General features: G+C 43.1%; 1 protein-coding gene across 2 annotated transcripts in view; it reads left to right on the top strand.

The window, feature by feature from the left end:
- The first annotated feature begins 239 nt into the window (after nt 1-239).
- Nucleotides 240-7,901, top strand: part of JAK1 (Janus kinase 1) — a 123,180-nt gene continuing 115,518 nt past the window's right edge. Inside the window, exons 1-2 of one of the 2 annotated variants that reach the window (XM_032844862.1) lie at nt 240-444; nt 4,192-4,296. The gene's annotated coding sequence lies outside the window, so the exon portion shown is untranslated. The remainder of the gene's footprint in view (nt 445-4,191; nt 4,297-7,901) is intronic. The other variant, XM_032844863.1, reaches the window with a different exon arrangement.

The following is a 7,901-nucleotide window of genomic DNA, read 5'->3' as shown; positions in this document are numbered from 1 at the left end:
AGCCTACGCCTACCTTGCGGCCTCCGCCCACTCTTTCCTGGGCTGTCGCTCGTGACGTTACGAGGAGGCGGAGCCGGCATCGGCCTGGGAGGCGGAGGCGGGGCGGGGCGGAGGCAGCGGCGGGGCGGGGCGGAGGCAGCGGCGGGGCGGGGCGGAGGCAGCGGCGGGGCGGGGCGGAGGCAGCGGCGGGGCGGGGCGAAGGCAGCGGCGGGGCGGGGCGGGAACGTCGCGGAGCGCAGGCCGCGGCGGCGGCGGAGTAGCTAGCAGCCGCAGAGAGCGCGGGCCTGCGCCGCAGCCCTGGTGGCGGCTCCCGCGCCCCCTCCTCAGCCCACTGGCGCGCGCACGCCGGGGCCCTTCGGGGCTGGCTGCTGAGCGAGTAGGCAGTGGGACCTGCGCCGTGACCCGGAGCAGTCCCCCACCCCAGCCTAGGCGCACACGGAAGTGGTGAGTGTCGCGGAGGGGAGGTGGAGAACCCTGTGGCGGCTGCGGACGGCCGGGCGAGGGGCGCAGAGCCGGCGCTGGCGGGCGACGCGGCCGCCGCTCTCTGCCCTCGGCGAGCCACGCACCCCCGGCCACTCGGCAAGCGCGGAGCCTTGGGGGCCTGGGAGGGCTGGGGGCGTGTGGGTGCGGGCGGGGAGCGGGGGATTTCCAGCCGAGCTGAGCCGGCGGGTGGCTCGGAGGTTGGGGGGCGGGGGCCCCAGGCCGGGAAGGGGGGGGGAGGTTAAGGCTCGCCGCCCCCTCCCCCAGAGCACACACCAAGTTTTCATAAACAAGCCTGGAACGCGCTGACATCCTGTTTATACCACCCAGCGATACAGGCGCGGGCTTGAGGTCTGACGTCCCTCGCCCTTGCACCGAGAACTTGACCGCCAGCTCTCTGGCAGAACTGTCGTGGGGCGGGGGGGAGTCGGGGGCGGGAGGAGGTTTTCTGGCCTCCGTACGGAGGCCGAGGGTCGTCGTCGTTTTCCTCCTTTGCCATCCCAGCCAGGGAAAGTTTCTGGGCTTTGGGGCCATGTTTGGGGCTAGGAGAGGGTCTTCTGTGGAATCAGGAAACGCCCCCTCCCCTTTTACGTTCTTTTGGGACCCTGGCCCTAGGCAGCCAGCGAGATGGGCTAAAGAGGACGCGTCCTGGGCGAAGAGGGCCAGGGAAGAGGAACAGTGAGAGAGAGCCCCGGGGAAACGCGAATTCTACTGTAGTGGGACTGATTAACTGAAACTGGGGCTGCTCTCTGGCCTGCTGTCTTACTCCTCACCCATTCCACGAGTGGTCGCCAAGCTTCAGAGGAAGACGTCGCTTTAGCCGGGCTAGTAAACACCCCTCTCAAGTCACACCCCAAGGTTCCAGGGATATGGGCTCCTTGGATGTCTCTTTACCAAGGAACTTTTTTAGGGAGACTAGATAAAAGGTGTGATTATTGCAGGTGTTCTCATTTTTTCAAAAAACTGTATTTTCTGTGAATTCTTGTGTGTCCGTTGGGAAGAGGACCCTGCCACTTTTTCTAATACGTAGCTGTGAGCGGTCTGTCTTCTGCCCCCGTTGAATATATGCTATTAACTTTTTTTTTTTTTCCTTTTTTCTTTTTACGAGCCATAGGTTTTTCTCTCATGGCAGTAGTTCACAGCGGTGTATAATTGTCATTGCTTTTAGGAGAAACGCATTAAAAACCTTATATAGTTAAGTGACGAGTAGAATGCAGACAATTAGATGTGATCATGGAGTCTTTGTTGGCAAATTTTTAAGAAAAGGATTCAAATCATGGGCATATACACAGTGCAAAATTTTTTTTTAAGATTAGCATTTTACATTGATTAAATGTTTTTTCCTCCCTTTCCAAAACCCCATTTTGTGCTGTTTCTCGCTTTTGTTTTTGGTGACTCTGGTATTTTTTAAGACCAGGGAGTCCTTACTGAAGGATCAGTGTGTTCTTTTGTACTTTGTGGTGAAGGTTAATGGAGACCATAACGGTACTAGACATTTGGGGTACAGCATACTGTGTATTATGGAGAAAAATGTCTATGTATATAGGTCCAGATCATGTTTAAAGGCATAAGTAATCATACTGAGAGATTGTGGACATTTATGAATAGGAATAATCACAACCTCTTCTTAATTCAATATATCATATTAACTAAGCTCTTTCACTGTATCTTAATTTCTCTAAATAGCTGCAAAAATTATTAAATTAATAAATTAATAAATTAAATCTGAGGATTGCAGTGTGAGATGACACACTCCACACTGATTCCCAGTTCCACTATATACTAATTACAACCGTTGGGAAATGATAGAGGGTAAATAAATTATACATATATAGATAAAAATAATTCAAACATTTCCAAAATATAATTTATATAACTACATTTCAATTTGCTATAATTTAAGCAGTTTTGTATCAGTTTGGTTAATGCTATACTTTGATTATCTTTCTAGTCTTTTGGTATCCACCCTTTACAGATTAAGGTATTAAGGTGAATTAGGCTGCAGAATTTTTGCAACTCAGGCATTTGTTTAAAAGCTGTAAAAATAAAGAATCTTGAGGGTGGAGTTGCTTTTGCAGGAACAGAGACTCGGATTAAATGTCATGAAGAAACTTAAACTGAGTGCTTTTAAGTCAAGATTGTTAGGTCTGCCAGTTTAGATTCTGGGTTCACAAACACTAGTGGTTTCAACTGCAGGCCACAAATTGTAGTGATGTTTCAAAGTTATCATTCAGTTTCTTCTAAATAGCTTTAGGTCATGCATATATTAGGACAGAAACCCAGCTGAAGCAAGTATTGAGAATGTGTAGGTTTATATTCACTTTTATAGGAGGAACCCTGATCTATAACTATTAGAAAAGACCGAGATCTGTGTTTTCTAACTCCTCTGATAAGTGTTTTTTTCCCCTACATACACACATATTTTAAATATTTTCCTTATGTATTTCCTTATTGTATTCTAATGAGATAATATGCCTTTAGAAAATATAACCACTGAGATGTGACTATTTGTACAAGGAAATTTTTCTTGTTCATTTCCACATTTTGAAAAATTGTTTCAAGTGAATGGGGAATTGGTTGACTCAGTGTCCCTGAACAAGCAACATCTGATGCTTTGTGATTTCTTGTGGCTCAGTGGTATATGGAGCCTTGTCATAGAATAGAGATGCCAAAAAGAACCTCTTGGATTCTTTTAGACCAGTATTTCTCAACTGGGTATGATTTTGTGCTCAAAGAGATATTTGCAGTTTCTGGAGACATTTTTGGTTATTATAACTTAGGGGGTGGGGTGGGATGGGAGGAGGCAGTGTTACTGGCATCCAGTGGGTAGAGGCCAAGGATATTGCTAAACATCCTAGGATGCATGGGGCAGCCCCATACAACAAAGAATAACCTGGCTCAAAAGTCAGTAGCGCTGGGGTTGAAAAATTCTGTTTTGGAATGCCAGGTGGGGAACAAGAAGATATGGGGATCTGTCATAGCAAATAGCTTTCCTTCAGTTCCCAGTTTTCCTCATCTGTAGAATGGAAATCAGAGTATTCACCATTTCAGAAAGTTGTTGGGGGAAAATCAGGTAAATAACACATGGTAACTGACGTGCCACACAAATTATAATTGTTATGGAAACATATTTTAAATAAATTGTTAGATATACCAGTAGTTGAGGAGTAAAGAGGTTAAGGTTATTGAGTGAAAAGATTGGATGGTTTGGTATTACTGATTTCTTTGTTATTAATTTTTTTTGGGTAAAGGACTTAATATAGTTTTCTTATTAGAACATAAACTTTTCAGCTCTGCAGGTTTTTTGAACGTAAGAATAGTTTTCTTAGCATAACAGGAGGGAACACTCCTAGAAAATTCAGGAAATTGAGGAAAGTAAGGGAGAAAAGTCATCCATGGTTTACTCCCTTTCCCATTTAAAGACAATCAAATCTTACCAATTTTCTTTTCTGTAAGAGTCCTTAAAATTGGAAGAAGAACTAGTGATGGAAAAAGGGGGAGCAGCTGGTGACCAGAGAAGGTACTATCCGTTTCTATGCCATTCATTTTCTCTTTTTTTTCATAATTACCATGGACAGGTAAATTACATTATGGGAGACCTTAGAGAAATTTGTTCATTGTTTTTGTACTCTGTGGGCTAACCTCCAAGCTGTGTTCTCATTCGGCATGTTGTTTCCTCTCTGCTTCTTGCTCTCCCCTGTACTCGGCTAGGTGTGCCACTGTTGCTTCCTGTCTTGAAAACCCGATGGTAACATGGAGTTTTAAACAGCTGCCATGTTGAAGTGACCGGGTTTCAGGGGCAGGAAACTACCTCCTGTGAGTATTCTTCCTTCTGAAGTGCACCAGTTTTTTTGGCAACAAGAAAGCATAAAACATTAAGTTCGTTTCCATGATATATTTACTTCTGAGGTTTTATGATCTGTGATTCTTAGCAGCTGGCAATGGGCTCAGATTTTTCCTTGGTGCTCTGTGAATAAATTGCCCAGTCCCTAGGCAAGACCTGCTTTAGAAGAAAAATGAAAATTTCTTTAAGTCTACTTTAGCCAAAAGACAGAGCTGGTCTTTGTTAGGATATTTGTAATCTGTGGTAACCCAGTTTACTTTACAGTAATATTCACTCAACACTTTGTTCATTCCTTTATTCATTCCGTAAATACTTGTTGAGCCCCTGCTATGAATCTCAGGGTGTGAATAAACTGAACAAAACATGTAAAAATCCTTGTCTTTGTAGAGTTTACAGTCTAGTGGACGAACCTTGAAGCTGTTCATTCAGGGTTTCTCAGTTGTAGATTTTACACATACAAAAAAGTAAGTCCTACTTTGGGAATGTAGAATGTTTCCTAGGAACCTTCATGGCACACCTTTCCTCCGTTTTTTTTATGTTACAGATTAATTAGCTCTGTATAAGCAAACATCTCTGCAGTACCTACTAATTTCTGGTAGATGAATAAGACAGTTTATATGGAAATAAGCCTGTTGTATAGAACTGTCACACAATGTGGGCGATGCTGTAATAGAGGTTGGAATTAAGAGTGCTTGGACCCCTGAGGAAAGCTAAACCTAGCTTGAAGCCCTGGCCACTGCTTTTTTGAAAAGGTTTCACTAGAGTTGGGCCTTGAGGAGTGAGTAGTTCTCCTCTTGTCTAGGGATCAGAAGGGAATCTAGGCAGAGATGGAACATGCAGAGGCGGCCAGGTATGTGGTGTGGGTGACAAACTTGGAGGCAGCCACTGTGATTAGAGCAGAATAGGGGGAGGCAGCAGAAGGAGGTGAGGCTGGACATGTAGGATGGGGCCAGATTGTGAAGACTGAGGCTGTCCTCAAGTCTTTGAGCAGTGTGAGGTCAGGGGCAGTGGTCTGTGTTGAATGAATGGGGAGCCATTCCTAATTCTTGAGCTCAAGCATATAATATCATTAGCAAATGAAACAACTGTGAAACGCTGAAAGGATCAGCTTCAACCCACCTTACCTTTTCCTCCCTGTCACAGAAAGTATTTCTTACTTATCCACCCCTAATCAACTATCCAGAAGACTTCTAGGAGGCAGGAAATGTTTTGAGCCACAAGAGACGTCATGGAATCCATATGTGCTTTCCCGATAGTAGAGAAAAACCTACTTTGATTTGCTTACTTATAAAGAGTTTCTTGACAGCCCATTTAACTGGTGTTCAAGTCAGTGGGAGATTAACTACAAACCTAAGAGACAGGAGTTATTAAGAGGATGACTCCAAGAAGATACATTCTCTGAGACAGGCAGTGTTAATTTTTATCTTGGAAGTGAGTGAGAAGCAGAATGAAAAGCAGAACCATAACTCAAAAAGTGAAACAGTCTGGGTGATGCCATTTAGTGGAGGGGCAAATGCCATTGTAAATACCCTAGTTACCATCACAACACAGGATGGTAATTGGTGTTGCTAATGATGACCAAGCCATTAAGAAGAGGCTGGGTTGTGGAGCATACACTGCAAAGGGCAGGATAGATTGGTCTCTAGCAGAAAAGGGCAACTCTAGTGGTTGGGCTTTTGGGAGGTACGCAAGTGGTGGGTGGGGATGGAGTAAGAAGCTGCTGTCAAGATTGCAATAGGACAAGCTCAAAGAAGAGGTTTTCTTCAGAATGAGAAGCCAGTGAGGAAATCTTTGCTCATAAGATGTGCTTTAACTCTTCAGGGAAAGAGTTACTTAGGAATAACTTGAACCCAGCTGGGAAAGGCTAAATCAGTCTCAACTTACTACACCTCGAGATGGAAAATGGAGTTACTGTGTTTTCGCCTTGTTTTTTGTAATCTGTGTTTTTGGTGGCTCAGGAGCCAGTCTGTTTGTTTTGATCCTAGCAGTGATAATGTGGGCAACTTAAGCTTGTTTCCTTATCAATAAAATGAAAGTAAAAAGGTTTCCTATCTGTAAGATTGTTTTGAGGATTGAGTGACTACGCCTGAAGATTTTGGAATAGTGCCAGGTGCATGGCGTAAGCTAAACATGTGTTAGCTTTATTTTTTAATTTTTATTTATTTTTTATTGGTGAATATACTTCGGGCTGAAAGCAAAGAGCTCAGATTGTATTCAGGATGCTTTAAGATGGTAGGGAAGGGGGACCTATTAAATACAAAACAGTAGCTGAAACATTCTGTATTAAGAAAGACTTCAATTAGAAATGGTTAAATCAAAAAAGTTTAGGCACTTAAAGTAGGCAGTTTCTCAAATTTAGAGTTTATTATGTAGACAGCACCAAAGGTGATACATTAGGTTCTGCTGTATTTTTAAGGAAAAATGAGAAACAAAGGTGCCTTTAGTTTAACTTAAAAGGTCACGCAAGGTATATAATTCAGTAGGAATGTATTAGACTTTCTGGGAAAGTCAATATAAAGGTTCTGTGTTGCTCTCACTGATTGAGTTTACTTAGGAAGTGGCAGAAACACAGGCATACCCATTTTAAAATGGTGTCTTCAGAGTTGTGTGACACTAAAAATCTTGTAAGTCAGATGATGTGTTAGGGAGTTTTGCTGTTTAAGCAATTAGAAGAGTTTGAAGGAACTCTGAAATATATATTCAGTTTCTCCTGAATGCTGTTTTATCAGTTTCTATTTCCATATATGTGCTTTCCAAAAGCGAAGTTTACCCAAAATATAAATGGTACAAAAAGTTGGCCCTTCCTCCTAATCATACTTTATTTTATTTATTTTTTTAAAAGATTTTATTTATTTATTTGACAGACAGAGATCACAAGTAGGCAGAGAGGCAGAGAGAGAGAGAGAGGAAGGGAAGCAGGCTCCCTGCTGAGCAGAGAGCCTGATGCGGGGCTCCATTCCAGGACCCTGGGATCATGACTTGAGCCGAAGGCAGAGGCTTAACCCACTGAGCCACCCAGGCGCCCTTCTCCTAATCATATTTTAAATAGGCATTTAGTTCCTTCTCAGTGTTGTATTTGTATTCTCAAGAACAGTTGCCACATAGTTGGAGTAGAGCTTGATCTTTTCATTCCATGTTCTTGGATGGCAAAGAAATTAGCTGTATCTTCCCATTTGAGGAGGATAAAGACAATAAAACTCCCTACTTTGTATTTGTGGAAGAGAAGTCTAGCTCAAATGATGAATAGGTTGACCTGTAGGTATTTAAAAAATAAATTTAGGTTTATCATTTTCAGGTGTATTGGGTAATTCCGACAAGTTTGAATGTATATATGAGGTAGAAATAGTTAAGAACAATTTGTAATTAATGCAGCTGTTGTTTTTAATAGTGATTTAAAGGGCCTCCAGCTATTAGAACTGACAACAGTTCATTCAATTAAGCACAATTATGTCTGCAGACTTATTTGCACTGTTAATTTGCTCAAGCTGTAGGAAGGCTGTAATTCATAGCATTTTTTTTCAATTAGTGGAATTTAAAATCTTTTATTTATGGTGAGAGAAAAAGCAAAGTAAAAAAA

The sequence above is a fragment of the Lontra canadensis genome, unplaced genomic scaffold (assembly GCF_010015895.1).
Source record: "Lontra canadensis isolate GAN:19392208 unplaced genomic scaffold, GSC_riverotter_1.0 scaffold158, whole genome shotgun sequence".
NCBI classification, from domain to species: Eukaryota; Metazoa; Chordata; class Mammalia; order Carnivora; family Mustelidae; genus Lontra; species Lontra canadensis.
This window is presented reverse-complemented; position numbering and strand designations above follow the sequence as displayed.